The following is a 17,727-nucleotide window of genomic DNA, read 5'->3' as shown; positions in this document are numbered from 1 at the left end:
AAAACCTTCTGTACGCCACACGAATTTAGGAACATGTAGGTGTAGACTAAGATGGTCTGAGGGAAACTGAAGATGTGGCTACAGTCAGACAATCACACAAAATGGACTGTGGACATCTGTGCTTTTACTTTAAAAGTATTGCTACTAGAGAGGCATTGCTCTATAACAGGGGCATCCTGACTGAAAGAATCCTTCATTTTAAAAGCTCTGTTCAAAACCCTAGTGAGCTGCAAACAAGAAGGCTGTTTCCAAAGCAACATTATGCATTTTAGGAACCTTCTTAGATCCAAAATTAAAGGTAGCAGGAGATTGTTGGGGCTACAGTGTAATGCAGCCCTTACAAATGTTGCGGTAGAAGAAAACAGCACGAATGACGGAGTGCAAACAAATCTGAACTAGCAAGATGTGGGAAAGTTTCACAAAACTTCAAACTAAAGACCTGTTCACAACGGGACGATTTTCGCGCGCGTTTATCGCCGACGTTTAAAGCCTTGTTTATACTCGCCGCGGCCGCAAGAGCGCGAGGGTGCGCGCGGCAAAAATGACGTCAACGCGGAGGGGGCGGTCTCGCGCGTTGGCTCCGCAAGACCCCATTTCGCCTGGCGGTGCGCAGCGCATTTTTTGTAACTCCGCGCGCACCTCCGCATCCGAAGATGTACGATTTTGAGGCGACTTTGTCCGAGCTGGTGCGTCAGTACCGGCACATTTATGACCCTTCCATGAGGGATCATCGCGACGCGACGCACAGAATTCATGGAAAGTTTGCATTGATGGGCATCCATCCATCCAACCATCCATTCCTTTTGTGAATAGGACTTTAGAATACATTTGCATTAAGCACCCAGTTTGCACTTGTCTTAAGTAACTGCTTACATTTTCAAAATGAGCCTACACTAACTGAAATAGAACCTTTGATAAAATAAGGCATGTTTTATAAAAAGTAACTGTACAAAGAGGCTTCATTTAGTACCTTAGTTTACAAGACACTTTCTACAGCATTTATTGTGCTTGTTTAGTGTTAATTTCAGAATGTACAAACAAAATCAGAAATTAGTTGTCATCTTCAGTTAATGCACTGTGAACTAATAGTTAAAATATATATATATATATATATATATATATATAAGTATAAAAACCATCTGCAAAATTTGGGGGAATGTACTTGTACTACGATCAACGAAACTGTGGTCGAGCCCAACTTGTAACTGTAGGCAACACATTTTTGGTTACTGCCAGACTAGGGCTGTACGATTAATCGAAAAATAACCGAAACCGACATTCAGCACCTCTAACCGACGTATTTTTCCCCATGTCGGTTATTTCGGGTTTCACGTGACTCCGCCCCGTCAGTCACATCAAGTGCAGTTTGCAGGCACACAGAGAGATGCAGGAGCAGTTATCTGTGTTTATAAATGCCCAGACTCACTATAGTAACTGCATGTTTTACACCGTTTATACAGGTCAGTTAATTGCTGTTCTTATAGCCTATGCGCTGACACACACACACACACACAGAGACGGGACGGCTCGCGCAAGCCCCGAAGCCAGATCGCTTTCACTTTCGTGCTCATAAAGTTTGTCAAGTAAATGCGTTTAAAGGCTTGCCAGTTTCAACATTTAACGCGATTGTGCCCTATTCAATAACAACAATACGGAAAACTTCTCCGTTCAGTGCTCAGCTTTTTTCTGTGAGCCGAGCCGTGTCGTGTCTCTGAAAACGCGCGCGCCCTGAAGGCAGACCTCTATCAAGTGCGTCCTCACAAAGTTTGTCATTTGTCGGTGGTTTAAGCCCTGCCAGTTTGAACATTAAAAGCGACTTTCGACCATCAGATGTGTATTATGTTGAACTATGCCTGATATATTGTGACAAACGAACACTCAGCTCGCGCAGAAAGCAGCGCAGAAACGCCGTGTCAACGCTGTCCTGTGACTAAAGTAAAGTCACTAAAGGAGCTAAGAAACTCAACCGTTATAGGCATACATTTTAATTAATACCTTTGCAGTAAGTACAAACCACAACTTCATAATGAATAGAGACAGTATGAGTAATTCACACACACAATCACTCTCTCATTAATGCATTCAAAGTAATGTAGGCCTATGTGCTAATGTATCTGTATCTGGTGTACAACAAACAGAAATCTTCCCCATAGACAATAACTGCTGAAAGTCAACCGTTTCCTTCAAGTACTTTAAAATCACAAAGAAATGCACTTTTTCATTAGGAAAAAAAAATCCACCTTTAATAGTAGAAAATATTTACAGTAGCCTACAAACCTTATCAGTGAACTTACTCAAAAACCTTATGAGGGCAAAAAAAAAAAGCAAAATAATCGTTCATTAATCGTAATCGAGGTCAAATGTTCAATTAATCGAGGTTTTTATTCTTGGTCAAATCGTTACAGCCCTATGCCAGACGCAAGAACACGTAGTGTGACGGCCAGTCTCTCTTGTAAAGTTACAGGGCTCATGTGGGTTCGTTTATGTTCCACGAACGGCTTGCGGGACGCCATGTTCACCTGTTCCGGACCAGTAAACTACTTCTTCGCTCGTGCTTTCGACGGATTTAAGAACAATTACTCCAAGTCACCCCCTGTCGTTTCACAGAATACTACAACGGCGCGTGCGTCGACTATAAACGCCTCGTCCGTTTGGGGGAGGAGCGCGCGTAGTTAGTGGAGCTCGCGCTGTGGAGCCAGGCGCGAGTATAAAGGCCAATTTATACTTCTGCGTCGAGTGCACGCAGAGGGTACGGCGTACCCTACGCATAGACGCGTTGGATACGCCGTACCCTGACGTGCACCTCTCCAAAAATGTAACAACGCGTCAATTCTACGCGGACCGCAAGCGCTGTGATTGGTCTGCCAGAACCCTTCCCTCAGGTCAAAAAATACATAAAAAATCTGCGATAGGAGTGTGTGTGTGTGTGTCCAGAAATTGGATGATAGTTCTTACGTCTGCTATAACACAATATTTTGCAGTCCAGCGATTCTTTATGGTAGTAAATAAATACATAGATCCGCTGAATATAGTTTATTTATTTTCTCATTAAAACCAAAGATGTTAATCAGTGATTGTATATCAAGAACAGGGACACATTAGGGTATATTTCGTGAATGAAGTCTCCGCAACAGCAATCGATTGCTCGAGCCACCGCTGCTGAAAACAGCGGCCACGAGCTCTGCATGATTTCACAAACACATTCCAGCGCCAGATCGCCTTATTTAACTTTACTAATCAACTAGAGATGCTTAATTTGTATTAGATACAACAACTCAAGCTGCAAGAAAAGCCGCTCTCTCACTGCTGCTGATATTCCGACATGAATGTACAGATGCAACACAACAAGCTGCTTCTTCTTCGGCTGTTCTATTGATTACACCAACATGCCAGAGGACACTGCCCACTAGCGTCTGCATGTGTAATTGCACATTGACGCAGACAACAGCGCAGAAGTATAAATGCTCACGACGGCGTCGGCTACACGCGTAGCCTACGGCGTACACTCGAAGCAGAAGTATAAATTGGCCTTAACCGGGGCTTAACGCCTCGTGACTAAACAATGGGCGCCAACGTGAGTGTGCACACCAACGCGTAAAACGCCAGGCGTAAAAGCGTCATTTAAAAAAAAAACGCCTCGGGTTCGTTTTTTTATTTTGACGCGGCGCATTAAAAACTGGCCGACCAATGAGATCAGCGCTGTTGTTCACGTGCCTGGAGCTGCCTGAAGTGACAGTAAAACACGACTGGGTGGCGTTCAAGCACAAAAACGGTCTTGCCGAGCACACATTGATACCAAGAAGAAGTAGTAAGTAGACAAAGAAGAAGATGGGCTGCTAATGCTGCTTGCCAGTTAGCAAAAAGTGTGTGAATGGTTTTGCCATAGACATAATATATCTGTGGTTTTGGCAAGCACGTAAATACTGTCTCTCCTTTTCTTCTGTGTGACAAGCGAGTGTCAGAAGCGTAAGTGCCGCAGCACCACCTTGTGTACCGGGAGCGCATCTACTGAATGTGCACGTTCACTCGGCGCATCGCCAGTGGAAATCGCTTGGGTGTGAACACTCAAGACGCGCCGAAAAACGTCACGAAAAACGCTGGCGATAAGCGCGTGCGATATTCGTCCCGGTGTGTACAGGCCTTTAGGCTGCGTCTCAATCAGCTCCCTAGTTCAGTAGTCAGGGCACTGATCAGGGAGTTAGCTCATTGACTCTTGTCCTGATCAGTGCTCTGACTACTGAACCAGGAGCTGATTGAGACGTGCAAAGCAAAACTTTCACGTGAGCTCGACGTGCATGTTGGAGCACTTAAAGAGGAAACAACTAACTAACTAGCGGTAAATCTCTTTATTAGAGAATGCAATACTACTAATAATTGTAATAATATTAAAAATAATAATATAATTACAGTAATGTGATGATTTATTTAGCATAGAATAAAGTTTGAGCAGGGAGGCAGGACTGTTTTTATTATTATAACACTATTAGGTATTATAGTATCATCACTTGCCTGTATTTTGTTCCAAATGCATGAAGACTTACAAAAGGCAATGTTAGGAAGAATATCATGTCAGTTACTTTTTCATATTGTTAATTAAAAGGTGAATGAGAATCTGTCAGCTCAATTGTCATGAAAGAGATTAATATTATGTCATTTTGTTATGTCATGTCAGATTAATATTTTTACCATTCTTTGTGTCCTGAAGTAAATGTCCTCTCTTTCTTTTTCAGTTCTAAGAAAAGCAGTGGGCCTATTATTGTTTTACAAATGAAGCTCTTAATACTGCTGCCAAGAGATGTTAACATCCAAACATGAATTTTTTTTTTTTTTTGGTCTGTAATGCAGCTAATTTTTGTTTATTATTATTAATTTTTTCAATTGAAAGCGAACAGAATATTTAAACAATGCTTAGAGAGCATGTGTGTGATTTGAGCCCTGAGAACATGGCTCAAAGTTAATTAATACAACCATTTCAAAAGCTGAAGTGACTTTCTTTTGTATATATTATAGTTAGAATATGTATAACTCAATGTTTAATTGAAAAAGCTCAATAATCGTTCAAAATGTACTGATTAGTCGACGATGTCAATGACAATAATCGATGATAAGTCGATTAATCGTTCTAATAATCGTTAGGTTAATCGATTATTAAAATAATCGTTTTTTGCAGGCCTTGTGTACAGTCGATGTACACACAGCTGCTCGAATTCGCTCACTTGTTTTCATTCACTCCTTCAAGTGAACTGTATTAGTGGACTAAAGTAGGGAATACTTTAGTAGAAAAAAAAAAAAAGTTCTGTCCTGTGTGTTCTCATTTGTAAGTCGCTTTGGATAAAAGTCCATGATATCCATGTCGGCAGTAGACAGCAAGACAGCTCACAAAGTTTTGAGAATAGGCGTTAATGTGTTTCCACTAATTCATTAACTAAAGACAGCTCAGCCTTCGGGAATGTCCCGCATCATTATGGACTGCTTGTGAACATAATTTAACATGATATATCAGTGTAAGAAAATATGACAAAGTGAAAACAGCATGTGAAAGCGTGATCTTCAAGCACACGCACACATAAGACAGCGCATGGAGCTCAGGTAGAACAGACAGGTGTGAAAGAGAAGTCTGCTGAGGTGACAGTGATGCAGTCCCTGCTGACACCGGGCGCACTCATGCCATAACCTGCCAAGAACAGCTGTCACACCAGGGAGAAGTCACCCACGGAAACAGAAAAGAGCACTTCCTATTCAAATAACATCCACAATGATGTGACATGGCAGGTGTCAACGAAAGCTGTAAGATAGAGGAAACTGACTATTTCAGGCTTGATGTTATCCATCTGGATGTGCGAATGTGTGTGTTTAAATCAAGCTGACAGCACCATCGCCTTAATTCTCTTTTCAAGGTAGAAGAGCTCACGTCCCGCTCATTCCGTCTATAACGACTTAATGGTGCCGATTAGGGGTTAAACGGATCGTAGTTGATCTGTGATCCGTATACGGACCAGGCCCCAAGCATGTGATTTGCGGATGAATTGCAAGTTTAGCCACCATAAAGTGAACGTTTATAAATTGCACGTGTTTTGTCATGCCAGTTTACACATTCAATAGATTTTAAACCATTCAGGCACTAGAAGCAGAAAAAGAGAATTTAATTCGGTACTCACACGCTGTTATCTGTGCGTACAGCCACACACACCCAAAGCGCACACGCACACAGAGAGAGATATTGCTCAAAATTGATTCCTCTTTTGCGTATCCTTGCACTTGGATGGACAGATACACACACATATGTCAAAATACCCATCTCAGTAAATATTCTCGTAAACACAGTTGCTTATGTCTTAAGTAAACAATTGAGAAAGAAATCGGATCATTATATTGGATCCGTGCCTTAGGTCTTAAAGGCTGCGTTTACACTGGCACAAAAATAAAAAAATTTACTCACATCTGACACAGGTCGGAATTTGTTGCATACGTATAAACACAAAAATCCATAGGAGATATGATTTTTTCACATCCGATCTGAGCCACTTCCAAATGTGGCTTTAAATCAGACACATATCCGATATCTGGACATCCGACCTACCGATCAGGTTTTTTTGCCCTCGAGTCCGAGTCATTTGAATTTGAGTATCTACCGATACCAAGTCCCGATCCGATACTTCTATAATACATAAAAAAAGAATTAAGAAGAGCGAGAAAACTGATCCAGGATGTTCCTTATTTTTTATTTAATTTACCTTATTTAACCAATAGCGTCTCTGCAACAAAGTGATGTCATGCCGCACGCGTTGCTGTTTCTGTGTGGAGTCAAAAGGGTCTAATTCTGTGCCACCGCATAGTGAAACCACGTGATCGGGCCCGATTTCCGATCACGTGATCGGATCTGGACATCCCTTCAAACATCCCATTCCCCTTTGAATTCCAAGCCACCACAAGGCGAGGGTGACACGTTTGCCCACAAATATAGCTTTTTAAATGTTGTGTTATGATGTGCTTGTATGTGCTCGCGAGGTGGAAACTTTGTAAAGGAAATAAATTGCACACACACAAACATTCAGGAGCAGGTTTTCAACCTCTGCCCCATGAGTTTTATAAATGAAACACCTTCACTACTGAAAGCTACATTAGTTTCTCAGTAATGAGGTGATAACTTCGCTGTAATTGAACCAATAAGGCTTCACTCTTAAGGCTACTCACTCATGCGCTCTCTAGGGGTAGAACAACTTTAGATTTTTTACAGTCAACATTTATGTGATGAATTTCTACTGGTTGCTGATGACGTCATTAATTAACAAATAAGCCTGTACCTTGAGCTGAGACGCGAACGTGTTTTTTTGGGGGGGGTTTTGTGCTCAGCTATGGCGTATGATACAGCACTGCCCAAAAGGTTATTGCTCCTACATAACAGCTCTTGTTCATCAATTCGTTTAGCTTTGAGTCGTTATATTTCTCACAGATTTCTGCTTGTTCTGAATCAGATACAGATAAAGTAGCCCAGTCAAGATTACATTTATATGAATGCATTAGTGAGACAGCAACTGCGTGTGAATTAATGCTGCCTTCATGTGCTATCGGAAATTTCTTAAATCCCACTTCTGAAGTTGTAATTATGAGTTCATCGCATTCAAGTTTTGACTTGAGAGGGGGAGTTTTTGAACTAGGAAACTCACAATGATTCTGATAGCGCGTGAAGGCAGCGTAATTCTACCCGGCAGCGCCTCTCTACTAATAGTGAAGCTGTGGGTTTTAGTTATCAAGAAATATATGCTAGAACTTTTCGGTTTATAAGCTATTGTATTGATAAATCACAGAACATTTTTGACGATACCTTTCTGCGCTACTGAATGATTCTGTGTGCGGCGTGCGCGTTCTCCACGTGATGTGCGAGCTGTGTGTGCGCGTTACAATGCAGCACCGCATTAGTTTAGAACGCGATTAACTTATGTGTACAGTGAGCTGTCTTTCTCCCGATCAATTCTAAGCATCCAGATGGCATAATCAAACATGTCCTGTGGACAGCTCTCGGAGTTTGCGTTTATTTGTCATTTTAATAGTTGGAAACGGAGCGTGCATGTCAGGAAATGTCCTGGTGCGCCCTCTATAGGCCAGCGACTAGTCTCTAAAATTAATTTGAAAAATGTAAACTTTCAGTGCTACTTTATTTCACTTTAGAATTCTAGATCTACTGAGCTGTAGGCTAGATAAAATAACAAATGGAAATTAATGTTATTTTCCTGTCAGTTCGCTCAAACATCCATGACCGCTGTTATCTCGTCCATGCTGGCAAATAATCATGGCCACAGATATGAATTATATAAATAATTAATACAACCATTTAAAACGGGCCAAAAAAAAATGGATATGGTCAAAAAATCATATCTGTGCATTAAGACATGCAGTGTAAAAAACACAGCCAAAGTGACATCAGCCTATAAATACCTGCTGTAGTCTATGTCATTATGATCAGACAACAAAATACAGCTTTAACCTCTGAACTGTCACCCCCCTTTTTGAGAATAGTCATGAAAATGCAAAACTCAAAAATCCAAACTTAAAAGGCTGTAATTCAAGTACAAGTTTGGTCTTCTTTTAAAGAAGACAGAGCATTTCAAAATATGAAAGTATGAACAAGTTCTAAATATTTTTTCTTTTATATAGAATATATATTTTACAACAAAAAAAACTCTAAAATTGCCATATGTCTAACCAAGTTGTGTTCCAAATATGAAGTTGATATCACAAAAATTGAAGTCCCCATGAGATTTTGTTTAGGCGCTATACCAAAAATAGCCACTGGGTGTCACACATTCCATTGATTGTTTTTTTTTATGAATTTTCTTGTAAATTTTATGTCCAAATATCACTTCCATCACAAAACAGTCACCAAATACGGAACCTTGAGACTCAGACCTTTCCGACGATATGCGTTTTGTCAAGATTAGATAAGATTTTGATTATAAAGTAGTAAAAATACATTTTGTAACATGAAACATGACACTGCCCACTAGGGGGAGGAGCACGGTAGAAGAATTTAGAGTACCGTTTCCATGGTAACGCAACGTCTGATTTCACAGAATGAATTTTGAGTTCGTAAGCTTTCGAATGATACCTAATTTATGATAATTACTAAAATATATGATACAAAAAAGGCGATCAAAAAAAGAGCGCCAGGCATAAATAGATGTATTTATCTGTATTTATTAAGCAATAAATGGAAAGCAAAGTTACCACCACACCCCAAAATATTTTTGTTCTTGCTGATCTGAAAAAGGATCAGATTATATTACTGTTTATGTGACTCATAAACAGTAATATGATTTGAGTTTCGTGATCAGTTGAACCACTTGTGCCAATGTGATGCCACCGAGCTCGCCTAAAGGATGACCATGAGAACCTGTTATACAGGCTTACAGCTATCCATACAGTAACAGGAAACTTCATTAAAAAGTGCTGTTGTTCGTTTAGTGGTTTCATATTTCACAGCATCAACTGAGGGGTGAGAGCTGACGTTAGCACTGGGAGCATGTAAACGGTGACCTGTGACCCTTTCTTTGCTGATTTAACTCTGCAAATTTTGTGTAACTTGACCATTTGTAACTGGGCGACATTTTGGAAATGGAGAAAGATGACGGCTGCGGCAGCTAAAGGCGTTTGCGTGCCAGAAGAGGAAATAGTCGGGAGGTTTGGCGCACATCCACTCCTGAGCCAGCGTCACTCGAGCAGGGGAGAATGAAATTCGGTGGAATTTTGGAAATTCAAACTAAATCTACTCAGATCGATGTCTAAGACTATGTAACTCGATACTTTCCCAGAGGATCTCCGGAGAGTGACAAAGGGCTTGCTGCAGATTGTGTATCCAGAAGCACAGGCGGCAACTTTCTGCTTGGGTGTCACTTTGAGAAAAAGCAGGAGAAAGAAACAGACAGGAAAGTGAGCGGCCTATACCAGATGGGTGTGTTTATGATGAGATCTAACAAGTATGACAGACTGCATCTGTGATCGCGAGGATGTGCTCACTGCCAATAATTGCTGAAAAGTGCCAGAGTTTCTAGAAGTTGGAACCACTTTTTGGAGATATTTATATAGAGGTGGATTCAGATGAGTAAATCTGTCTATGTACTTTAAAATAAGTCCAACTTCTGTCAGAAACGACAAATGATGTACAATATATCATAATCATGACTGGATTGGTCATTATTAGCATTTTAAAATGATCAACATTAGATAAATTAGGCCAATACTGGAAGCAGATATCTGAGCTTTTACAATTAACTTATTAATATATATTTAAATACGGATTAATATAAAAAACAAATAAATAAAGCGTGTATATAATATATATACATGCATACATATATACACACACAAACACACACACATACATTTGCGTTACTTGCAATAAAAACGAACTAAAATAAATAAAATCTCATTTGATTTACTTTAACTTGATAAACTAAAATAAACTAAAACAGAAATAAAAATTAAAGGATTAGTTCACTTAAATGAAAATGTCCTGATATTTTACTCACCCCATGTCTTTCTTTCTTCAGTCGAAAAAAGAACTTAACGTTTTTTGAGGAAAACAGGATTTTTCTCCACATCATAGATTTCAATGGCAAACAAAATGTTGAAGGTCCAAATCAATGCAGTTTTAAAGGGCTTCGAAGGGCTTCAGAGGCGAAACCATAGGTAATTTCCAATAATTTTTTTTACATTTATGTACTTTTTAACCTAAATTGCTCATCTTGCGCTGCTCTGCAGCTCACCATGGATTGTGTAATCACATCGGAAAGGTCACGCTAGACGTAGGCGGAAGTACCGCCCCAAGAGAACGTGCGAGGACTAATACAAATGCCCTTTACCAAAAACGCACCATCTTCAAAATCTTCCAACATCGTAGTTATACCTTTTTTTGCTAAAGAACATTTGTAGGCTATTAGTCTTCGCATGTGCGCTTCGTAAACAACTGGGCGGTACTTCTGCCTACGTCTAGCGTGACCTGTCCAATGCGATTATGCAATCCTTGGCACGTCGCAGAGCAGCGCAAGATGAGCAATTTAGTTTAAAAAGTATATACATTTGTAATTTTTTGGGAAAAGGACAGATGGTTTCGCTAGATAAGACCCTATTTCTCGTCTGGGATCGTGCAGAGCCTCTGAAGCGCTTCGAACCACTTTGAAACTGCATCGATTTGGACCTTCAACATTTTGGTTGCCATTGAAGTCTATGATGTGGAGAAAAATCCTGGAATGTTTTCCTCCAAAAACTTAATTTCTTTTTTCGACTGAAAAAAGAAAGACATGAACATCTTGGATGAGATGGAGGTGAGTAAAATATCAGGAAATTTTAATTTTGAAGTGAACTAATCCTTTAAACAATATGGACATTTTTTAATAACAATAATGGCGAAAACAGAGCTAAATTTAAACCGAAAACAGAAAATATAACAAAAATGTATAATATATTTTTTTACATTATTGTTTAAAACTGTTTTAGTTTATTCAGTATGTGTCCGCTTATCTGTCAAAAAAAAACAATTATTAGCTATCATATCAGCCAATATTTATACTGTATATCAGAGTATCCCCAGTAAAAAAAATTAACATACTGTCATACAGTACAATAAAAAGGAAAGACAAGAAAATGTATACTAAATCCTTCCCTGAGGGCTATACAACACAAAGAGCAAGATATTTTACGATCACATTACATTCATATGAGTCCAGGTATGAGTCTGGATGGCTTTCACCCACTATATTTCATACCCACTATATTTCATGTCTCTATATTAGAAACACATGGTTCATAAAGGGGGTCCTTGTTTGATGGAGTCTTAGTGAATTGGACTTTCTTGGGCTCATGGATCAATACGACTTTAATCTCTGCTGGACGGGGCCACCGAGAGGCTGAGTATGGAGAATAAGGGCAAGGCTGGTGTAAATCTCTCCAGCCTGTCAATGCAGCACTAGGGCCAAGATGAAATTCAGAAACCTCCACAGCTCCACCACAAACCTCATCAGTACATCCCTGAGAGTGATATGACAGCTGTGTATGCATTCCTTCGATAGTGCATAGACATAACACATAAGCCAAGCAAACATACTAAATGCTAATCGGAAAGTCCATAAAGCATGATGTTTGTAGCATGTGAATCGAAAACACAATCTAAAAGGTCAGGGAAATGGGAAGCTTTGCCATAAACCAAATGTTATGAGCAGTTTTATCACCGCTATGTATACAGAACGGGAAATACTGCGAGAGGTGAGAGAGAAACAAACCGCGAAAGAGGGAGAGGCTTGAAAAACACTCACAATGAGTGAGAGAATAAAGAGGTCACACAATTACAAAAGATCTATTCTACTGAGAGGACATGTTGCATCCTCAGATCATTGTACTTGCCAGGAACTGGCAAATCAGATAAATGATTCAGACAAGAGCTCAACCCATTTGTTTAAAGAGAAGGTACAAAGAAAATGCCACCGGGCCACATAGATTATAATAAAGCACTGAAACAAGCAGAGACCTTCAAAACAGGTCATGAAGACAAAAGGCCAGCATGAAGACTCACTGAATACTGCAGTATCACAACAGAAATGTTCAGAAAAACAATATAACGACGGCCAAACAATAAATGCTGAAGCTCTTTATATTTCTTGTAGATATTTTATACTAGCAGAACACAAAGCACCGAGTCCCCCTGTAGTCAATAATTGTATCCTTTAAAACTAATATTTGATCACCAAAATTACATATTTAGCTTAAATTTTACTCTACACCCTTGCTTCATTTAGTATAAGTGGATCCATGAATATGCAAAAAGCCCCACCTCCACCCGTCACTCATACAGGCTTGTATACAAGTCAATGTATCAGAATGGTAATGCGTTTTATGTTTCACTCTCCACAACGTCGAACACATAACGGTAATTCGTATGATTAGCCTTTTGCTTGATACGTTATCAAAACAGCTAATAATGTGTTGCTAATGTTACACACAAATCATGCTCCAGTTCGCTATCTCAGAGTCAGACAGCTGCCATCTAAAAATCAATATTCTTAGAAATGCTTTGAACAACTATTAAAGGCATATATTTAAAATGTTATAGGCTGCTATATTGTTAAATGTACCCGTTTTTTCATATCAACAGTAAAATATACCGGGATAACCTGGCTTCTCTTGAGACTCCCCTGCTTCAGAGCGGTCATAGTTAATGATATGCTAAAGCCCACCCGCACGTTGACGTGATTGGCTACACGGTAGCTTGTGACGTCAATAACACCAGCGATTTCAAACCGAGTTTTTGAGACTCTTTGGTTCACTGCAGTTTTAAGGAGAAAATACTCAGCAATGGTGTTGATTAATGAATTTGCACATGGTTTGTCTTAAAGGTGCAGTATGTAGTATTTATGAGGATCTATTGACAGAAATGCAATATAGTCAACATTTTGTGCCGCCATGTTTCTACAGTAGCCGTAAACGGACAAACTGCTCTACATAGCGCTAGTCACTCTCTGCTGTCTCAGACGACGACATCTTTGTCCTGTGCCGGCCACCGTAGCTTCTCTATGTGCTTCGAAAGGGAGGGGTGAGCGGTGGGCTGTTGCAATTCACAACCTCACCACTAGATGCCGTTAAAATGTACACAGCGCACCTTTAAAGCATATTTAAAAACACCACATAGTAGGGGTGTAACGGTACACGTATTCGTACCGAACCGTTTCGGTACAGGGCTCTCGGCTCTGTGCGCGTGTGTACCGAACGGTTACGAATGCAATCTTTAACAGTTAACACTCGGCTTGTTTTAAGCGCGGAACACACTTCAGTCCTAGTTCCCACACGAACATATGAAGTATTCAGTCCATTTTATCACGAAATTCAAATGATAAATGCCGTTTTGACACTCTTTAATGTGACGACTGATCACTATAGACACGTCAGCTAAAGTGGCCACGGCGCGCGCGTGTGCGTGTGAACGCGATCTTCTCTTCCTAAAGAATAAACATGAATTAATATCTTACGGTATGTTGAGGATACATTAACACTGAAACGTATCATATGTGGTGCAATCGCTCAATCAGTGTTTCAACCGCGGAAAGACATCAATATTAAAACAGCTTGTAAACAATGTCATGTTGCCTCACATTTACCTCAGGCAGTCATTCAGTGTCCACGGCTGTTAGTTCACTGGAGAAATCAACTATTTCGCTAAATATATGCACTATATTAGCCTATATATTCATTATATTCTACTTAACCTGTTAGTGATGTCTTGATTATTTCATGTATGTTTAAATAAACCTGTCATGAAAATGACACTCACTGTGTATAAATGATTATATTTCAACAACGAATTGGAGAAAAAACATAATTTTAGAAATTAGATTTAGAAATTAATGCAAAAACAGCCTTATGTGAAGCTTATGGGTGTTGATTATTATACCTAAAACTAAATAGCAACTGAATTTAGGCTAATAGTTTTGGTTCTGTTGTTAACCTTTAATATTAATGTGCAAGTAGGGCTCCCTAAACCCTATATAGTTTACACAGCAATATCTTCAATAAACTTTTAGTTATAATTTAATTAATTTAAGGACAGACACTTTTTTTTTCAGTAAACCACTGTTTAATAAAAATAAGTAAAAAGCAATTTTGTAAAACTGCTTTACCGAACCCGTACCGAACCATGACTTCAAAACCGAGGTACGTACCGAACCGTCAGTTTTGTGTACCGTTACACCCCTACCACATAGACATATTAACAACATTAAAAACTTGATTTTCCCCAGAGGATCTCCTTAAATTTTGGGCAAATGATGCACTGAAAGATAACATTTTTGCTATCATTTTCATTTAACAGTTAATAAAGGCTTTAATTTGTTAAAGGTCCCGTTTTTCGTGTTTTTTTGAAGCTTTGATTGTGTTTACAGTGTGCAATATAACATGTGTTCATGTTTCATGTGTAAAAAAACAGTATTTTTCACACAATTTACTTATCTGTATACCGCTGTTTTCACTGTCCTCAAAACGGCTTGAAAGGTTTCCCTGTTCTATGAAGTCCCTCCTTCAGAAACACGTAACGAGTTCTGATTGTGCCAGCGGTTCCCGTGTTGTGATTAGACAGCAGCTTAGGGCACGTTGCCCGGAAAGGTCGCGCCTCTTACCATAATGGGGAGATGAACGCGCTCAAACTACAGCCCCTGAAGGCCAAACAAAGGTAATTTGACTCCGGGATGAAAATAACAGCGTCTGAACGACATGGCGACAAACGCAACCGAACCGAACCGAATGCAACACTTCCTCTTCTCCACGAGGGAGCAGCAGGACCACGCCCCCTTTTTCACGTATTCTTGTGGGCGGAGGTTAGTCGACAAACTGTTCTACTGACGTAATTAAAGCAGGATGTACAGGGATGTAGTCCAATCCGGCCGTTCGCTGTAGGCTTTGAAAGGGAACTTCTGTTAAATAAAATATCTCGCTTGGCATTGAACTTTGAGCTTTATAATTTTACAGGTATTATTTATGCTCTAACAGCAACATTACACACTAACTAAAGTTTGAAAAATGGGATCACGAAGAACAGGACCTTTTGTTAACAATGAAGGTAAGTCCAAATTAGTCCGAAAATTTTCAAAGGGCTGCACACTTTCACATTACTTGTAAAGCGTGGAAGAACGGAAGTCTCCAAGCATCTTAATTTAAAGATCTTAAATCTTTTAAGTTTAACCTTTTTTTTCAGCAGCCAGTTGCTTCTTAACATCCTAAAATCACCACTGAGCGTTCTATTGAACATGACATGGTTTCCGACCTCAACGATCTTAATTAGCCGTCCAATTGAGGAAATCTTGCCACAAAAACATGCTCCATGCGATTATGGCCTTGGCTGCTATGCCATTTCTCGCAGCGGATCTTTTGGGAGCTGAGAGGGACTCTTGAGTGACTGGCTGGCTTTTCTAATGACAGAAAAAAACACCTGAAAAAGCAAAGTTGGCCAGAACAGCAGAAGGTACTCTCATGACAAGAAACCCTGCAGTAAGGGGGCCTAACCGCCATTAGAGACGCTGTTCCTCTACAACCACCCCTAAGAATAAGAACCATGAGTTTAAGACAGGCAAGAATGCATTCAGGGAATATGTAATGTGGTTATAGGGGGCTTTCACACTGGGCACATTTGCTTTGGTCCGATTGTTCCCGGTGCCCCCTGTTGGTCTGGTTTCACACTCAACTTGATTCTATTGAACCCTGGTGCATTTGCGTTCGTCTTACGTCATCACAAATGTGTGTGGTGCATGACAGAACACAGAAAGGAGGTCAATATATTGCGTTTTTTATTAATTTGGTGCTCTTGTGCGCAGAAGAGTGATTACACTTGGGTTTATTACTGTATGTGCGTCACAGGAAGGCGGCTCTTTGGAGGAAACAGCGGATCGCGAGCCACTCATTTGCCACTCTATTTGCACTCACTCTCCACAGTAACACTGCACGTTCACTCTCGCTCGTACCCAAGGTAAATCACCAACGTCATCCCCTACATGTATTTTGTTGAACTAATGATGTCGTCATTGGCTAAAATGCATGCAGTTTTCTTTATTTCCTGAACAAGTGCGCACTCAGAATCATGCCACAGTTCCAGTGCAACTGAACTCAGACCGCCTCCTACAGGGAGTCTCGGGTTCAGTACCCCAGTGCACTCCCAAGTCCGGGGTCACATTTCCAATTTTTCATGCAAATGGTGCCCCGTTTCTAACAACAAAATAAATTGAAACAATTGATTTGAAAGCACACGGTGATGCCTGGAATCGCTTTGATCATGAAAATACAGTTAAGTGAAGATGTGCAGCACCAATCTGCCATATACAAAAAATTATAATGAGAACACTATTCAACGTTGTAAAATCTTTGTGCTTTAGTTGCCCATGTTTCAGCGTAGTTGTAGTTACGGGACGAGCGCATCCTCAACTTTGATTATGGTTCTATGTTCAATTTGTGGAAAGGAGTTCAATTAGGAGGTCACACACAACCTCAATCTGGAAGCTCATAATTCATGTACAGTAAGGTCTGAAGAGACTCGTGTGAAATCATTAGGGATGCACCGAATCCAGATTTTTGGGGTTTCGCCCGAATACCGAATCCACTGGTTAAGATTCTGCCAAATCCGAAACCGAATACTACTCCCATCCTCAATCCATTATCACAGTAAACACACTAATGAAGTAAACAACGTCCACAGCACTGTATTTTTCATTTGATTTTATTTTAACTGTAAAAAAAAAAGTGAAAAGGATAGGCAACATTATGCCAGGATGACTGTCCTTCCTACCTGAAGTTGCTGCATTTTGGCTGCTGTCTGTAGATTCCTTCATGCACAACTCGTATTCTTTCGGATGTTTCTTACGCAAATGCATGGGCGTCGGAACCATTGTGGGTGGGACAAGACCCACCTACTTTTTACGATCGTTATTGGACCCACTCACTTTTATCGTCTCTAATTCAGCACGTCTGTTTACCTATACCTCACTGATAAAGACGTTAGACGCTTTATTTCCACTTTTCTAATATTTTCTTCATTTTTATTGAAAATAAAAGCCTTTCCGATCTGATATGTGATGGGAAAAGGAAAGCGAGTTCGGCAAAAGGTGGATTCGAACCTCGGGTCATTTGCATCAAAACTTCATGCCATGAATGTCTTACCCCTACACTATTGCCGCTCTCAATGCTACAGTGATTTCCGTA

The 17,727-nt window shown here is 40.0% G+C and overlaps 1 protein-coding gene across 4 annotated transcripts in view; it reads right to left on the bottom strand.

The window, feature by feature from the left end:
- ptprub (protein tyrosine phosphatase receptor type Ub) overlaps positions 1-17,727 on the bottom strand; it is a 322,943-nt gene that overhangs the window by 298,866 nt on the left and 6,350 nt on the right. The window lies entirely within an intron of this gene.

Source organism: Gobio gobio, assembly GCF_949357685.1.
Source record: "Gobio gobio genome assembly, chromosome: 15".
In the NCBI taxonomy this organism is placed as follows: domain Eukaryota; kingdom Metazoa; phylum Chordata; class Actinopteri; order Cypriniformes; family Gobionidae; genus Gobio; species Gobio gobio.
Note: the sequence above shows the minus strand (reverse complement) of the source record. Positions and strands in the feature narration are given on the sequence as shown.